Genomic DNA, 19,807 nt, shown 5'->3' with positions numbered 1-19,807 from the left:
TTAATTAAATAATTTTTTGCACATGGGGAACTGGAATGATTTTTTACATTTTTTTCTAATTAACAGTTTGTTCTTTGTTAATTTTGGTTTACTGATTCTTAAGCTCTGACCAGTGGTTGTTTATGTCCACGTTTCTCCTCTACTCTCCTAGTCCGTTACTCTTTCAATTTTTCCAGCTCTGACAGAACAGGAATGCAGTTTAAAACTAACATTCATGGGTTCTCTCTATCTGAAGCTTACTAATATTGCACTAAATAATGTAAACTACTTTATGTCATTTGTGCTTCACTTTGAGGAAAAAAAGTGTATTTAAAATGTGTTGTGCCCTTAAACTGCCCCGTGGAGAATTAACAAATACAACATAACAATGAACAGTTTTCATGTTTAATGTACTCCAATTTAAAAATCCCTGTAACAGGTCTTGAGTTTATTAAAGCTATGAATTGAGACAAAATTACATTCTTATTGTAGTAAATGTTAAACAAGTTTACATAATTCATAATTATTTTAATGTTTCATCAAGTTTGGTATATTATTATATAAGCTTAAAATCAACCAAATTTTTGTGGGGATAAAAAGAGTCTTTTTAGAATATTCTTCTTTACCATAATATCAATAAAAAGGGCACTGTATCTTAAACTCGCAACATTCCAAAATATCTTGAATGAAAAGTGTTTAAGTTCCTTAAATTGAATGCTTGCCATATCTTGCAATGGAGTTGCTTGAAGAGATCTTAAATGCTATTTTATGATATATTTACTGTATGTAACTAAGTTCAGTGATATCTGAAAAGCGATTCTGAGATCTCTCTAAATGTTAATTTGCCTTTCCATGCACAGGTAGCCACATGCAACAGTCATATCTTGTGCACAATCCACAATTCATTTTCAACCAATCTCCCAGTAAAGAGGTATAGATGCAGTAACAACACATAACATTCTAATCCCACTTAATCCAATTCAGGGTAACTAGGAATAGATGTAGTCTATCCTTGCTGAATTATTTTGTTTTGTTAAATTTCAAAAATTCTTCAAGCCTGTGATGATTGTGAAGGGTATTATGGTCGAATGATTATGGAATGCTAATAGTGTGGAAGAATAATTTTAGGGTAACATAACATTCATCTTAAAGAATTAGCATAAAGAGTTGATAAATGTGGGAAACCAAACAAAGGTCAAGTGAACAACAAAATGTACACTGAAATATAAGAATTAGTTTAGAAAAAATACAGAGATGGTCAAGTAAATAAAGAATGTACCAGAAGAAAGGTTGATGTAATATACAAAATGTACTGAAGGATGACTAAGAGAAGACTAAGAAATCAGTAGATGTCCTATAAACTAGAATGGACAGTTGTTATATGCACAGAAATTTCAAGGGTGGTGGTGCAACACAAAGGTAAAAGAAGAACCAGACTATAATATAACAGACTTTTATCTATCTATCTATATATATATATAATTCACTAAGGGCACACAAGACAGTGAGCATAAGCAAGACAGAGTCCCACCTGCCAACTCTAAGACCATGGGATACGCACGACAGAGCCACGCACAGCAACTGTAACCATCCTCCTGAGTCCAGTATCGCTCTCGAGGCACGCAACACCTCACCAAACGCAGCCTCATTCGCTTTCTGGCACCTCTGAGCCACGTTGACTTTTCACCGCACGCAAGACAGAGAGCCACGATCGCCAACTCACAGAGCCCCGCCCACCAACTCTAACTAAGGGCAAGCAAGACAGAGAGCGCACGCAAGACAAAGAGCCATGCCTGCCAAATAACGCCCGCCCGCCCACCAACTCTAAGTGCGAGCAAGACAGAGACCACACGCAAAACAGAAAGCCACATCCGCCAACTCACAGAGCCCCGCCCACCAACTCTAAGACCATAGGATACGCACGTATTTAGTGTATAAATGGATATAAATTATTGCATGTAAATGATTTGCCAAAATCTGTTGTATGTAAACGGTACTGATTAAAACGTTAATGTTTTTTCATCAGAACACCCGGTTTCCACGTCGACCTGTATTAATTTAAATGGCACTTTTACCACTCGCAATAGGGCAGACGCGCTGACTTATCGTGTCGAGTGGGCAACACAGTGAATGCGGAGTCTATCTATATATGTCTATGTTTTCTGTAGCCTGCTCTCGACCATTGGCATTGGTTTCACTCCTTGCTATTTTCGTTATACTGCGATGGTGGTTTCCTAAGCCTTTGTTATACTGAATTCCTTTCTCACTGTTTTCCATTCCTATCCTTACACCGCTGTATACTACGGGGCTTCGGCTAGTTTTATATAAATAATTTCTGTGTAAACCAATGAACCAGCCAGAGTAAAATGAATGCATTGATTGACACTGTATGTAAATTAAACAGTTTATAAAATGAACCTCTATCCTTAGTTTCTCTGACCATTATGTAACAGACTGCTTCTGAAGAATGCTCCCTCCAAGACATTTTGCCAAGGAGTAATTAAAAGATACCATGAACAGCTTTTCGCCTGCCTGATCGCTGAATAGAGGATGTTTCTTTCTTTAATAAGATGTTAAATTTTGACCACAACAGTTGATTTACAAATGTAAATCCAGTTCAGTGTGGTATGGAGCCTCTCCCGGAAGTATCGGGTACAAGGCTGAAACTGGTTCAGGATCCATGAGGCAACAATACTAACCAACGTGTCACCAAAGCATATCCTGATAGAATTGGATGGAAAAAAAGACACTAACAAAAAAAAAAGACTGCAATCCACTGCCAGTACCCACACGAGACAAGTTTAGGGTTACCTGTCAACCTAACGTAGAGAAAACCCACACAGGCAGCGTGACAGCGTGCAGACTCCACACAGATATTAGGCAGGGATTTGTACTCGGAGCTGTGAGGCATCATGGGTAACCACTGCACCATTGTGCCACCTCAAGTACCGTTTTATGAAGATGCAGAAAAAAAGAATAGAAAAAAATGCTTTTTCTACATAATATTATTACATTCTTAAAGTGGCCTTTTGCATTTTGGTACTTTTTTTATTGTATTGCAGAAGTCAATAACTGTAAAATTTGTGTTTGTCGCATCTACTGTTAAGACAATTTGTCTCACTGTCAGCCAATTTTTCCTTTATACTGCAGAGCATGTTTAGATTTAAAGGTACTCTTTTTCTCTTTTCAATTTGTTACTTTTGGCAATGATAGAATAGTCAGACATTTTACCACCTGCCATCATCCCCATACTTATCTGTCAGCCTTTGTCCTCTCTCTAGGTTTCTACTCATCTGAAGCTAAATTTCTCTTGTGTCTCGACTTGCACATTCCCAACATAAAGCAGCAGCCACCTGAACTCATTCTAAATTACAGCCTACTGCTTCTTTCCAAAAACTGTCTTTTATCACTGTACTCATTTTCTCAACACTTCCCTTTAACCATGTCACGCTTTCTTGTTATTTTTGAACGCATATATAAACTAAAGAAAAAAAAACATTTAAGTTAAACCTTTAACAATCCCAATCTAAAGCTTTGCCTTACTGTAATGCCAGTCAGCAAATGGTTTCAATCGTTGTCAACTTGTGAGCAATATGCGAGCTAACATTTGTGCAAAATTTACTCTTAACAAGCTGGCATCTGTGGCTCCCCATCTACCTTTAAGAACTTATTTTAAAGTAAATACAAGCATCAGCCCTTCTTATTCCCCTAATTTAAAGTAGTTCCATTCAGTCTCCTTTACCTTAGACTGAAAAATTCAATTTCTTCAATCTCTCCATAAATCACATACTCTTCAGTCTTAAATTAAGTTCAGTAGCTCTTCTGTGGACTTCACTGTTATGTCTAATACTGTTATGTTTTTCTTCTTTAGCCTAACATGTTAGGCCATTTCTGTGTCCATTTTACAATAAAATGTTTAAGGTCAGGAATCAAACTCTGGTGGAGAAAAAGACACTGTAGGCACTATGGGGCGAACCGCTCAGTTTCTTTTCATAAACAGATGTCAACAATAATGAATCCATTAGGTTTTATACCCTATTTTCCCAGATCTAATCCACCCTTTGTATAATTACAGTTCACATTTTATTACATGTCTCATCTCTTCCTATTTTTCTCTATGATTCAGTGAACTTTTTCTTTTTAAATTCTCTTAACTTATGACTTCTTAGAGCAAACAAATAAATAAATGAATGTTTATGTTAGCCTTCATGTTAAATATTTCATATCCACAATGTCCTTTGTAGAGTCATAAGGAGCCAAAAGCTATTAGCTATCAGTCATTACACCAACACTCACCAGTGTCCAAACTTGAGCTACAAGTGTATCTGTGATTTCTTCTCTATTATCTTAGATGCTTGAATTAAAAACTAACTTCCTAAGTCTTTATCACTATGTCCAGTGCAGTGCTAGCTTTTTTGCTGCCCAATGCAAAAGTGGAAATGTCACACCCAACTAGAGACTTGAAGGCAACATCAATACATATAATGCAGATCGTTGGCCTCTTTGAGGTTTCATGTGAGTTGCACACAGATGTCAGATTGAGGAGATAGGGGGATTTTCATGCAAGTCGTATATGGATGTCAGATTGAGGGGCAAGTCATTCACCACAGAACAACTGAACACACCCACTCCCAACACCAAGCTATGTCCTTTATGCTTGACAAATTGCTGCTCACCCCCCAAAAACTTTCACGCCCTAGACGACCACCTATATCACCTACAGTATATAGCAGAGACGGCCTGACTAAATGGTGCAACTCTCAGCAAGTCACGCATCCAAAAGTAAAAAATATATACACTCACCTAAAGGATTATTAGGAACACCATACTAACACGGTGTTTGACCCCCTTTCGCCTTCAGAACTGCCTTAATTCTACATGGCATTGATTCAACAAGGTGCTGAAAGCATTCTTTAGAAATGTTGGCCCATATTGATAGGATAGCATCTTGCAGTTGATGGAGATTTGTGGGATGCACATCCAGGGCACGAAGCTCCCGTTCCACCACATCCCAAAGATGCTCTATTGGGTTGAGATCTGGTGACTGTGGGGGCCATTTTAGTACAGTGAACTCATGTCATGTTCAAGAAACCAATTTGAAATGATTCGAGCTTTGTGACATGGTGCATTATCCTGCCGGAAGTAGCCATCAGAGGATGGGTACATGGTGGTCATGAAGGGATGGACATGGTCAGAAACAATGCTCAGGTAGCCGGTGGCATTTAAACGATGCCCAATTGGCACTAAGGGGCCTAAAGTGTGCCAAGAAAACATCCCCCACACCATTACACCACCACCACCAGCCTGCACAGTGGTAACAAGGCATGATGGATCCATGTTCTCATTCTGTTTACGCCAAATTCTGACTCTACCATTTGAATGTCTCAACAGAAATCGAGACTCATCAGACCAGGCAACATTTTTCCAGTCTTCAACTGTCCAATTTTGGTGAGCTTGTGCAAATTGTAGCCTCTTTTTCCTATTTGTAGTGGAGATGAGTGGTACCCGGTGGGGTCTTCTGCTGTTGTAGCCCATCCGCCTCAAGGTTGTGCGTGTTGTGGCTTCACAAATGCTTTGCTGCATACCTCGGTTGTAACAGTGGTTATTTCAGTCAAAGTTGCTCTTCTATCAGCTTGAATCAGTCGGCCCATTCTCCTCTGACCTCTAGCATCAACAGGACTGCCGCATACTGGATGTTTTTCCCTTTTCACACCATTCTTTGTAAACCCTAGAAATGGTTGTGCGTGAAAATCCCAGTAACTGAGCAGATTGTGAAATACTCAGACCGGCCCGTCTGGCACCAACAACCATGCCACGCTCATAATTGCTTAAATCACCTTTCTTTCCCATTCTGACATTCAGTTTGGAGTTCAGGAGATTGTCTTGACCAGGACCACACCCCTAAATGCACTGAAGCAACTGCCATGTGATTGGTTGATTAGATAATTGTATTAATGAGAAATTGAACAGGTGTTCCTAATAATCCTTTAGGTGAGTGTACAAACTGTACTGTACTTCTCTACTTGTTAAGTATCTTGGCGTGGTGCCCACACTAGGCAGGTGTAAAGTAAAGTAATGGCTATCTGTTTTCAATCTTTGTACTTCGGGATGAAAAGGTTTCCAACAGAAACTCACATAAATGTGCACAGAATAATCAACTTGACAAAGGCAGCAACAGTCTGGAACCCTTCATGCAAAACATTAATAAAAATTAAAGTACAGTCCACAAACGTTATCCATGTGTTATAACATTTAACAAGTAAACAAAACATTAAAATGTGTATCTCTACCCATGCACTTTTTGAACTCACTTTAGTTACCACTGTGGGGAATCAAATTGTTTAATTGTGTTAAATTCAGTGCATTTTTATAATGCATAGTTCTACCTGTAAGTATAAAAAATGAAAACAAAGCTGAACACTAAAATGCCATGACATATGGAAAGTATGGCATATATAGTGCACTGGAGTATATATCAGCTTTTTTTTAATATATATTTTCGGAGAATGCTGGATGGGGGTGACCCAGCCAAGACGTCCAGGAGGACCGGAGAAGGGTTTACGCCTTCCCCAGACCATGTGGGGTGACCGCCTGGTACGTTTGGGGACCACAGGTACAGAGCTTTGAAGCTCAACCCTGTAGGGGCCCGTGGTCACTGCCAGAGGGCGCCCCTATGCCTTTGGAGCCCTGGCTCTCAGCACTTCCGCCACACCCGGGAGTGCTGGGGGGAAGAGGAGCAGGGACACCCGGAGTGCTTCTGGGGATGCAGCCGGAACTTCCGCCGCACTGGGGAGTGTCGGTGGAAGATTGCCGGGACACAGCACATCCGGGTGTTTATAAAAGGGGCCGCCTCCCTTCATATAATGCCTGGAGTTGGGAGGTCGAGAGACAAGGTCTTGGTAGAGAGGCAAGGAGGCGGCCTGAAGAAGGAAAGGCATTGTGTTGTAGCCAGGACTTTGGGGTTGTGTGGCACTGTAAATATGAGCAATAAACGTGTTGGGTGACATTGACGTGTCTACCTGTCTGTGTCCGGGCAGTCTCCACAATATATATATAGTTACTAAAAAGTTTCCAAACGTCTAATCCCAGATTCCAGCTGTTGTAGATCAGCTGGCTGCCACTTTATAATGCATTGTGGTGCTGGCACATTAAATGCCATACAGGTCTGACACCTCAGCTCATTATTGTAAACAACACATTCAAGCCCAGATAACTGCTTCTTGCACCTAGCTGTTATAAACATGGATAAATTTAAAGTCAAGTTTTTATTAACTTTATGTCTACCATCCACACTAAAACAGTGTTTCAGACTACTGAAAACAAGACTTTTTTTCAAAACCTTTCCAAAGTGCATGGATTTGAAATGCCAGGTTTTGGATAGCAGAGTGAACATAAGGAAGAGGGCTTTTTGGAATTGCTGATGCATGATTGTCAGGTGATCACATATTGACTAATTTCTGGTGTGTCAATGCCCTTTGTGAACTCGTCTTTACTACAGAAAATTGGCTTTTCGTAACGTGTTGACCTCAGCTGACCTGTACTGCACCTTAAAGCACTTCAGTATTTTTCTATATTTATTCTGCCAGGATATGCAGTTTGTATTTTCAATGACTTTTGCTATGCTAACTTATACTCAATTGTAACCATTAAAAGCAGTTGTGCATTGTCTGACCTGACAGAGAAGCACGTCTTAGTGTTTTCTTCAGGTTACCATTGGTTTCAAGTCATGTTTACTGTCATATGTATACCAGTTGATGAAATTCTTTACTTGCTAAAACTCCTAGCTAACAAACTGAATATACCCAATAGGAAAGATGCTTATTTTTGGCATTTCAGTGCCAATGACAAACTTTAAGACACCAGGAAGTCACTTTAAAACAAAGTGTTAAAACATTTTAAAATGATCAGTAAAATTATAAAAAAAATATTAATAAAACCACCATGGACAGACTCAATGGCACATGTAAGAAGGCAGACAAATGGTTTCTCAATGATAATGGTGAATAGAGAATCCATAATTTGAAGCCTTGTAATTAAAACTCTTTCCTACACTATTCCTTGTTAAATCAATATTAAACAGGCAATGTATGCTCTGGACTAACCAAATATTAGTTAGTTGAAGTCAGGAGGATGAAACAATATGTTAATATCCATCCATCAATCCATTTTCTAACCTGCTGAATCCGAACACAGGGTCACGAGGGTCTGCTGGAGCCAATTCCAGCCAACACAGGGCACAAGGCAGGAACCAATCCTGGGCAGGGTGCCAACCCACCGCAGATTTGTTAATATATTGTACTAAATAATATTATACATACACATACACACATATATATCTATAGTGAGATTTCTGAGACCCTGACAACCCCACTTCTGGTACCACATGTGATGTGTGGGTCACATACTTGTACAAGACGGGAGGAGGCAAGTCCAGGTTTCTGAAAAAAAAAGCAGCTTTATTGTTGTCAAGACAGGAATATGATCAAAGCATTTATCCAAACGGGAGCTCTCAGTTCAACACACACAAACACAGCAAGCACACGGTGGCGTTGATGTCACCCTGTACAAGCTCCCTTCTTCTGATGAAAAAAACAGATTCGTTTTCCTTGGAGAGAAGACTGAAAGTGAGTACACAGCCAGGTAAGCAGCCGATTTTAAATGTTCCCCACATCAACCAGCAGGTGACAGATGCATTATGTGAGAAGCCTGTGAACTTTCTATTACACTGAGAGAGAACAACCAGTCCTTGACTGCATTAACTGAGTGTCAACACAGAGCACAGTTGAGGGGTTGTCAGGGTCTCAACAATGTCACACTATGCATGGGTGTGTGTGTGTGTGTCAAAACTAGTCTTAAATTTTGTTCTACATTTAACTGGAAGCCAATGTAGCAATTTAAGAGCTGGAGTTATTCAAGGAAACCTCTTAATTTTAAATTTAATTCAAGCTGGTGTATTTTAATGTAGCAGTATGTTGACAAAAGTAAAAGTATTTCAATAAACCAATTATACTTGGCAAACTTAAATAATTTTTTCATGATTCTGCTTGCTAAAAAACCAGAACAATTTAACAATATTTCTAAAAGGAGAATGTAGCATACCTTTTGTCATATCCTGCTTTTAAACAAATGTGGTATACTAAGGTATACTGCTACTGGTTTTGGTAAAAATAGCAGAGCCCTTTGTCATCACTCATGTCAAGTCCCTCAGGCCCACTTGATATTTCTTGCAGCACATCTTTATCTAATAAAATATTATTTGTGTTTTAGGTAAAGTATTGTTTATTGTCTGTCAGTCACGATCCAACCTGCTTTACCCTAACACAGGGTCACGGAGGTCTGCTGGTGCCAATCCCAGGGTGCAAGGCAGGAACAAATCCCTGGGAAGGGTGCCAACCCACCACAGGGCACACACACACACACACACACACCAAGCACACACTTGAGACAATTTAGGATTGCCAATGTAGCTAACCTGCATGTCTTTGGACTGTGGGAGGAAACTGGAGCACCCGGAGGAAACCTACGCAGACACGGGGAGATGTTTGCAAACTCCACATAGGCAGGACCTGGGAAGCGAACCCAGGTCTCCTTACTGTGAGGCAGCAGCGCTACCACTGCACCACCATGCCGCCGTATTGTTTATTGTGACTTACGTTTTTTTGAATTTCTTGCAATTACAGTAATGGGCACAAGAGACTATGCTGGACCTGGGCAGACAATATTGTTGAACAGTGTAGCTTTTAGCTAAGTAGAATCAAAACCCAGCACCATTGTGTTAAGCAAAGAATATTTAGTTTTGGTGAAATATTAAGCAACAGTTAAATTAGAAGAAAAGGGAGCATTAAACCAACAAATAGCTTAAAGTAATTTTATACACAATGGTATTTCAATGAAAAAAAACACACACATGCACATACACTAAAGCATTACCAAGATCCAGTTTGTCCAAAAATGTGCCTTCTTGAATGATATTTCACCTCTACACTGGCATCTTTTCATTTATAGAATTATCTTCAACATCCATTAAGTCACTTACATTTAAAGGAAAATACTTTTTAAACATATGTTTCTATTTTTTTTTTTTGTGAATTGAAAATTTAGGGAAGTATAGTAGAGGTGTGGTAGATAGTTCTTCTCACTCACAACCCCAGAGGACTGGATTCAGAGCTTGTGGAGTTTGCACATTCTGACTCCCTTTAAACTTTTGTTTCAAGTTTTCCTCTGAAATCCTAAAGATGGCACTGTGGAACTATACACTCTCTGCAAAATACTGCTGCCCAATACATGCATAATATTAATCTGCATAGTCAATTTTCAGCAAATCTCGTTCAACTTTGCACTGTAAAGAAAAGACACGCTTGGACTCATTGGCTTGTTTTCAAATGTTTGGCTGCTTGGTTCTTGGCATACTGTATTTATTCATTCATATGGTCATTTGTTTATTACTTACTACCCAGTAGTATTTAAGTGTTCTAACTAAATGACAAAAGTTAGATGTACATTTTTGTTTAATTCTAGAGCAGTAGCAAAAATAAAGACAACTTGTAAAAACATGAGATGTGCTGCTCCTTATATGAAATGGTTAAGTATTAAAGAATAAAGGGGACATCGTTTTAATTTAATTCCAGATTGCCTGCTTTTAACGTAATTTAACTTATTAATACATTTAAGGTATGTAAGTGAGACATTGATAACTTTAAAGTTGATTTTATATATTTTTTTCAGATTTAGCATTTGAACACATCTTTGACTTGAACAGTATTGATCGATCAGGTTGCTCTCTACATTATAGTCACAGTGTGCATGAAATGGCAGCTCAGTGGGCAGCTTTTAAATGGAAGGTCACGTACTTTTAAAATTCAAGCCACAGGTGGTGCTAACTTTAATCAAAGACAGAGAAAAGAAGAATGACACGAGTCGCTGTTTTCTGATGTCCATGTAGTACACATAGATGTAACATTTAACACAAATTATCATTTTGCTGTAATTGTTTTAAGATTAAGAAATATGGCTTTTGCAAGGAGTTTGTCAAATAAAGAAATATCATTTGGTCTCTAATTTTGAACTTACATTTTGCCCTAAAGCCAATAGCTGTTACAATTTTGCTATTTATGTATTCAAAAGTGTGTCTTGGGAACCCCCTCTTTTAATAGAAATATGCAAATGTGCATATAGTTCATGGTTTATATTATATGTACATTGGCATATATAGCACTTGACACTTGAAGTGCTAAATTTAATTCTTAAAATCACTGGTTTTCTTAGATAATTAACATTGTTCTAAGATGCTTTAAAGCTATTCTTAAAGTATGCTCTAAAATGTTTGTTTATTTTTTATTTTCATATCACTGATTCTCACACATTCCTACACCCACTTAATTTATTCTCATAAATCGAATGTTCAGTTTGTCTCAAGCTGCCTAGCCTCTGTATGTTTTTCATACTTTTCACTTTACTTTGAAACTGCTTTTGTATCTGCCGATACAAATACATCATATTTGTTAATATTTTGAAATTCAGTAATCCCAGACTTGAAGTTTTAAATTATTGCATCTGTCTACTTGTTTTAAAATAAAGAAGAATCAAGTTCTTTAAAATAAAACAAAAAAAGCCGACCCTTCTGCAAATAGTTTTTGCGTGGAAAGTCTATAGTTGTTAATTTTATTGTGTTGTTATTAATAAATGTCATCTCTTTTTTGCAAATAGATGCAAATAGATTTGTTTATACCACCCCCAAAATTCTAATTTTAAACATTGTCTTTGGTTGTATTTACATGTTAATTATAAATAAGTACTATTTGAGCATACTGATATTTGTAACAATTAATTATTTTATAGCTAACAAAATAAAGGTATGCATAACATGAATAATTATGCAAATACATTTTGCTTTCTGAATATAAAGATTAATTGACAAAAATGGTTACATTTTATGGAAATACCACAAGAGGGCAGCACAAACTAGTATAATGCAAATGATAAATACTGTATATATGTACAATACTTACAAAATACAGGCAGTCATTTATTTTGATGTGAAGCAAGTACTTGCTAAAACAAATGCAGCAATCTGAACAAGGCTTGAGATCATCCTTCAATGGTAATAGAAAATTAACAGGAAACTTATTTTAGCCCTGCTGATTAGAAAGCAATATTCTCAATTGAAAGTATAAGTGCTGAAAGTACTGGAAATCCTCCAGTGAAAATATAATAAAGCTGTTTTTTTTTTTTAAAGAATAAACAAAAAAATCCCTTTTTTGTGCAACATGTTTCCTAATTAGAAATATTCTCCAACAAGGTGTTTTTTCTTTCTTTCCCACAAGAGGAAAGTAATTTGCATTTGCTTTGATCTATTCTAATTAATCTGTGATGATTACATCCAAATTACTTTTGTGTTTGAGACCTCAGTATGCCTAACATCCAAAAGGTGGACCCTCTGAGAGCTGCTTGGTGTAGTACTTTATTACTCCTGTAAGTATTAATACACATATGTAAAAACGATGCTGGAAAGTAGCAGCAAAATATTAATCTTACACTTGTGCATGCTCACAAAGCATGCAACATCCAGCTGTGGATCAATGTATAAAATTGATCCAAAAAGAACAAAATTCCAAGTCCTATAAGAAAATGACACCTTTCTTCTAGACCTCTATCACACCCAGGTATTGCGCTCACTGGGATCTTATTACATATGTAAATGAGCACTAAGCGCCTAATGATTATTCATGCAATTGAGATTTCCTTTCCTGTGATCCTAATTACCATTTAAATGAGCTTATTAGTGATTTCACCTGGTATGTACTAATGCCTGCAATGTGCAGCTGAAAACACAGGAAAACCCTGCCAAGTATATTTTGCCTGCATTAGTGTTGTGTAATGGATCTATTTTCTGCCTTCATACACTCCCACAATCTTTCCTTCTTTTCTCCAAGTCATCCTTTTTTCGGGTAATGGATGTTACATGTGCTGCAGCATAACAAACAAATCTGCACATGATCACAGCCTAATCTCGGAAAATTTGAAAGCATCTGACTACTGACAGCACACAGTTTAGTCACTTTTCCACTGCAATTCACTCTTCATGGTGAACACTATTGCAAGGCTGTTAGGAGATACTTTTTTTCTGAAAAATAAGCACTGAACAGCCAGCCATGTGTTTTAATATTCTTAAGCTATGTTCAAACTGCAGCTAAAAGTGACTCAGTTCTGATTTTTGGCTCATATCCAATTTTTTGTTTGACAGTGCAAATAAAACCTGAGATACTGTGTGTACAGAGATTCCACCTTATGAGTGCCCTACATGAACAAAATTAATAAAAAGCAAATTCAGAGAGATGATCAATGAAGCAGACCACCTTAAACACAAACGGCATGCTACTTAACACGGTTTTCAGTATGGGACTTCTGTGAATTCATCAGGTCATGGTGATGGACATCATAGCTGTTGCTCAGAGTGCAATAATCAGTGTCATATCTAAACTTAGAAACCCATGGACAGTAAAGAGAAGACCGTATGCAAAGGAACAAGGTGTGGAGATTTCAGAAGCAAAACAGTAGTTTGAAAATTTTAGACTATTGATCAATTTGATTACCTACAGTATAGCAAATGGTTGTCCACAAATGTTCACCTCCTTGGTTTCATTCCATTGGTACACTGTGTCAGTACCATAATCCATCTTGAGTTTTAACTCATGCTTACAGAAAATAAAAACTTAGTCGGGGAGCATACATTTCTAGACAATTCCAGTTTACCGTCATGTCACATACGTCTTTCTTGGGTTGAGCATCATATACAAAATGTGATCTGAAAAATTCTGATTCCTTTTGTTTTTTGTTTTGCTGATCACACTTGTTTAAAAAAGTTTGATCTGCGTAACATGTGAAAAAAAATGGAATTTGGCTGTAGTGTGAATGTAAGAAAGATAAATTGTCAGTAAAGAGCTTCTCTTGCCATATTGATACTTTTCCAGGACACAAAATTTGCCATTAATTTAAGAAAACTTTTTTGCCCTTCTACTGTAATTTATTTCAGGTTTGCCTACTTTTGTCATTTACACAATCTACTAACTAAGGAGTATTTTGGGTGTTTTCCACTTAAAAGAAGAGTATTTTATGTGGGAGTTTTTGCAACTAAGAACAAGCAGTAATCATTTACTCACAACATACCATATTTATATAGAGGCCAGGATTAGAGTGATTTCATGGAGCCAGACATGACTCTGAGAATGAGAATACACGTCTGGAAACAACACACTAAAAGAGCCAAAGGCGCTCTTTCCAAAGACCTGTCCCATATTCCTCTAATTCGTGTTCAGTACACATTTGTGGTACCACTGAAAACAAAAGCAAAGTAACATCTTGCTTGCTAGCAAATGTTTTTGAATTTATTAAGGCAACCTTAATGATGCTCTTACAATATGGAAGTCTCAAAAATAATGTTCAATTTAGTATTAAGGTGTATACTGCATATATTCTGGTATGGCATAATTGGCATTTAAATAAGATGGCAATTTAAAAGTTCAGTCATGAATTTAGATGTGCAGACAGAACTTGGATGCAGCTTCGCCTGTGGTTCTGCTGGTATCAGAGTAGTTAAACACATTTAATAGTGACTTTACAAATCAGTTTCTTCTGTGGCTCTTAATTAACAGTAAACTCACTTTAATGGAAGTTCTTTTCACCTCCGTTAAACACGATGTGTCAGCACAATTTAGCTCAAATGTACATTTTAAAGTTCTTCTGCTGACATAACTGTCAATTCTTTGAACCATGCATTTTCTCTAGCTGTATTGTCGTATCTATGGGCAAAGGAGACCACTTTTACCACTATTTCAGTAAAATCTTTGAAAGCCAAAATATAATCTGATTTCATGGATTTTTCTTTTCCCTAGTAACATGTTATATTTATTTTTAGCATATGTAATGTATCCTCCTGACATACATCACTTGGATTAGAAACGTCAAACTCAGTTAAACTTCTAATTGCTCCCACCCTCATTTAAAGCAAATTCATTTATGTTTGTCAACAGACATTCAATATAAATGCGTCTGGAAACGGAAGAATAACTTAGGGTAACTGTATTTTGTACCTGAAGGCATTAATAAAGCACCTGCTGTGTATCAGGTTTTATTTATCACTGCTAAATAGTCAGGTGACATCAGTTATCCAATGGGTCAATGGGTAATGTCAATGAACTTTTACGAAAAAACTAAGTCACAAAGAGAGGTCCATATATTGTAGGAGGAGGGGCTTGTAAACGTACAGTTCATAAGTAATGACCATGCAGTGCAATCTACATAGAAATATTTAAGCATTCTTTCACTTCAACCACTTTTCTTTAAAAGGTTGACGCTTACCCATGCTGGGTCAGATGCAAGGTCTAGTCATGGACACCTCAATAAGTATTCTTAATGGGAATTTCCATTCTTTCAGCTATTGTTTAACCTGCTTTTTAGTTCAGATGATTATCTTAGTAGCATGGCAGGTTCAAGATGATAAACAACCCTTCATTGGACACCAGTCCATCCAAGATACATTCACAATCACCCCTTACACTGAGCCAGTTTAGTAGATACCAGTTAACCTAAGAAAAATTTCTTTAGGATTTATCAGAAAAATCATAGGAAGATCAGAACATGCAAACACCACAATAGCACTACATGTGCAACAGTATTCCTCCAGGACCCTAAAACTCTACAGTGGGAGTACTAGGTAAGTTGTAAATTACACTGCAATTTATGAAAATGTGTGCAGAAAACACACTTATGCAGATCAGCAGAAGGCACAATATAAATGAACTGCATTTTCAATATGTGGGCTTTGGAGATAAAAATTACAACATGTCCATCTGATTTCATGCTATGTCGTCTTCTTAAAAAAAGAGAATAAGAATTAAAACAAAATTATATAATTAGCTCCTACCTAGAATATTTTCATTGACTTATGGATTCCTGGAGATTGTTAAAAGAATGTGATTCATGCTTGTCATTAATTGTATAATACAAAATAATGAAAGATTGGTCTAAAATGAAGAATTAACAGCGTACTTTATGCTAAAACGGTGCTTGAGTGCATAGATATGTTAAATAGTTTGCTAAAGATGAAGTATGTGTACATTTAAAAACTGTGATGCAAAATGAGTGTGCTTGACAATGTCCTCCACCGTGAGTGAAACAATATAATTGTCATGTTCCTTAAAATAATGTGGTAAGTTTCTCAATCAGTGGTCCTATAGATCTCCATGCCCCTCTACTGGATAAAATGGGTTCAAGGATGGAGATTCCATCTTCTAAAAGTATTGCTACTGTTCCACATCAATGAAAATACTAGTGAATTTCTAGTGTTGTTGCAATTTGCGTTCCTTCTACTGTGTACTCTTCTTTGAGCTTTTGGTTGGCACATCAACAAATGCACAATTACATCTTCAGAAAAAGAAGAACAGATACTTATTAATAAACAGCTCGCTGGATGTTTATATACAGTGCTGTAAAAAGCCCAGGCTCCTAGGAACTATTGAAATCATCAGAAAAAAAAATTGAAATGCAGAGTTAGCAGTTTCATTTTGCGGACATGCTAGCCCCCCTTGTTTATCACCAGCTAAGTGAGTTTCTCTCTCGTTTGTCTTTCCTCGGCGATTTCACTTTGGTGATGGAGTCACTTTCTTTGAGCTTCATGCAGTAGCCTCGCACTTCCGAGCCAGACAGACACACACACACACTTCCACACATAGACGTTTATATATAATGTAAGAATGGCCGAAATGGGCTTTCTATAGAATAATCAGAGACTATGGCACTCTGGAAGAATTAGGCCTATAATGTGCTTGTTAGTGACATTATTTAAGTAAAGACCAGCTTAAACTCCCAAATACCTTTCATGAAATATGGGAGTATACCTATCTTGTATTTGACCCAGGGTACAGGATGTCGTTCCTCTTAGTTCACATTAATTTAGTGAAAGGCATCATCCTATGTAAAAACCTTCAATATCACCTCAAATTGAGTTCACCTTTGAATCATGAAACAATGACATAAGGAGCATGACCAATGATCAGCTCTAATACAGATCCTTCCAATTTTTCCCTTGGCATTAACACTCTATTACACCTATTTGGGGTCTCTAAAGGATGGAATTTACCATTTTAAAATCCATGTGTATCACACAGGCAGTGCTATAATGAGCATGTGTGAAACTTACTAGCTACATACTAGATCAGGTAAAACATTTAAAGCTTGTACAGTAGCTTCAGGTTTAACCAATTAAGTCTTTTAAAGGTCACTATGACAAGCTAGGACAATGTCAGGCTCATTAATTAAAAAGACTGTATGACATAAAACTGGAGACTGTTTGTGTTCACTTTATTATACTACATCAGCACTAAAATGGTCCAGCATTCAGCCAGGGGAAATCATATGGCTATGTGTAACAACAGTTTTTAAAAATGATCAACATAAAATGTAGACATATCTCTGCATAAATCAGAAGAAAAAGAATTGATTGCCCTCCTGCATTTGCGCTTTTTCAGAAAATTCTAAATTTAATTCTCAAAACAAGACAAAAAATATTCATGTAGAACCACAGCTCAAATTCTTGCTGTTAGAAGCATCTACTTATTGGCATCCTGCCATAGGCCAAGCAACTGAAGGTGAAAGCTTCAATAAGAACTATTTAAAATTTTCATTACGTTTCAGAGAAGGAGAGAACAATGAATTTCCCCAACACTTACTGTCTACCAAGACCGTTTTTAAAATGTTTGACCAGAAATGTTTTAATGGTGAGATAGTAGAAACATCTGTTCATTGATAATTATTTCCTGGGTTCCACTCCTGCCATGATCATTATGTATGGAGTCCCTCATTTCCAACAACTACAAATATATGAAAAATGTTGAAATATACGTGGTGATATATGAAGCGATAGATAAAGGAATAGATGGATGAATGGACAGAGGGATAGATGGTTTTATGTCTCAAATTACAACACTCCTAAGTCTGCCACATTTGATAAAAAAAGATTTCATAGGCAAACCAATTTATTTTTTAATGTCTAAAAACTGGACCATCATGTAACAATACATCCACTCCATGCAGACTAAGTAGCCCTATGGACAATGTAAAAACTAATTCAATAAAATTTCAGTGATTACCACAATTAATGAAAAATTAGTTTAAGAGAGTAATATGAATCAATCTCAGCAGCAACTCTAACAAGAGTAAGCTATACCTAAATGATGAGTATTCACCTTTGATTTAAATGTTGAAGGATATTCTAATAATCTAATATTGGCACTTAGATCATTCGAGACAGCACTCCCTTACCTAGATTTATTTGCTATCTGAATTCGAAGCAGATCATAATGTACACTCTGGGGGATAATGCACTGAAAAGCTGTGCAGGGTATTTGAGAGCTAAACCATTTAAATATTCATATGTTTGAAGAGGTGTTTTAAAATCACCTCTAGATTTACTTGGAAGCCAGTGAAACATTTTAAGAAGTGACGTTACGTTTATTTTTCTTAGTTCAGATTAGGATCCTTGCTGCCAGGTTTTAATTAACAGTAGCTTATAATGCAATGAGACAACCTCTGGAAAAAATCTAATACCCTGCCCAGATAGTATTACAACAATGAATTTTTAAAAAGGATAGGATAATAATAATGGGGCGGCATGGTAGCACAGTGGTAGCGCTGCTGCCTCGCAGTTAGGAGACCCGGGTTTGCTTCCTGGGTCCTCCCTGCGTGGAGTTTGCATGCTCTCCCCGTGTCTGCGTGGGTTTCCTCTGGGTTCTCCGGTTTCCCCCCACAGTCCAAAGACATGCAGGTTAGGTGCATTGGCAATCCTAAATTGTCCCTAGCTTGGTGAGTGTGTTTGTGTGCCCTGTGGTGGGCTGGTACCCTGCCTGGGATTTGTTCCTGCCTTGCGCCCTGTGTTGGCTAGGATTGGCTCCAATAGACCCCCGTGACCCTGTGTTAGGATATAGCAGGTTGGGTAATGGATGGATGGATGGATAATAATAACATCTAGAACCAACTTATCCATAATGTTCACCCCAAGCATTTACATTCAGACTAAGGATATAAAGATAACATAATGTCGTATAGGTTGTTAAAAAAATCAGAACATAATCAGAAGATAAAAACAGGTCTAATTTTCTAAAACTGCACTTTGCAACCTTTGGACTCAATGCCACAACTTTCAGGTGGTGATGGGTAATTTGAAAGTTCAGTATTCACAATATGATATTACAGACAGTAAATTGATTTTACAGGTTATGCTTTTTGTTTTGAAGCTAAGAAGTCTCATTTAAAATGCTATTAAATGTTAATGGATCTGCTTTGACAGATGTGGGTAATTGTAAGGTATTACTAGGGCATGTCGTTTATAACACTGATCCTTAGACCTACCAATGTGGTATATCTTCCTCTGCAGCTATTCTTTCTTTAAAAAAAAGTCTGTCTGTAGAGAAAAAACAAAGTAATGAATCACACTTTACTGACTTTCTTTCATATTATATTTAACACCAGTAACGATAATATGCAGTAAATCCACTTGACTTGAGCATTTCATCCTCTTTCTCTGTACGTTTACCATTCGTTTGCTCAGAGGCTGATGCGCTTGCTGCTTCCTGAGCAGCTCTTCTTTTCTACACCCGCTTCTTCTCTTCCGTCGGCATCTTTTTGTGTTAAAACTGATTAGTGTTTGTGTTGTAATTACTTAGTATGTTTTCATTAATTTTTCACTTAAGTCTTTAATCTGCTCTCAAGAATGATTTAAGATATGAAGAGGTAGGGGAAGTGACAGCGAAGGTGGTAGGGAATGAGAACAGTG

At 37.3% G+C, this 19,807-nt stretch overlaps 1 protein-coding gene across 12 annotated transcripts in view; it reads right to left on the bottom strand.

Annotated features, from left to right (window-relative positions):
* The window catches only part of dmd (dystrophin), a 2,654,580-nt gene that overhangs the window by 2,541,013 nt on the left and 93,760 nt on the right, over window positions 1-19,807 (bottom strand). The window lies entirely within an intron of this gene.

Source organism: Polypterus senegalus, chromosome 2, assembly GCF_016835505.1.
Source record: "Polypterus senegalus isolate Bchr_013 chromosome 2, ASM1683550v1, whole genome shotgun sequence".
In the NCBI taxonomy this organism is placed as follows: domain Eukaryota; kingdom Metazoa; phylum Chordata; class Cladistia; order Polypteriformes; family Polypteridae; genus Polypterus; species Polypterus senegalus.
The sequence above is the reverse complement of the archived record's forward strand: the minus strand, read 5'-3'. Positions and strand labels throughout refer to the sequence as shown.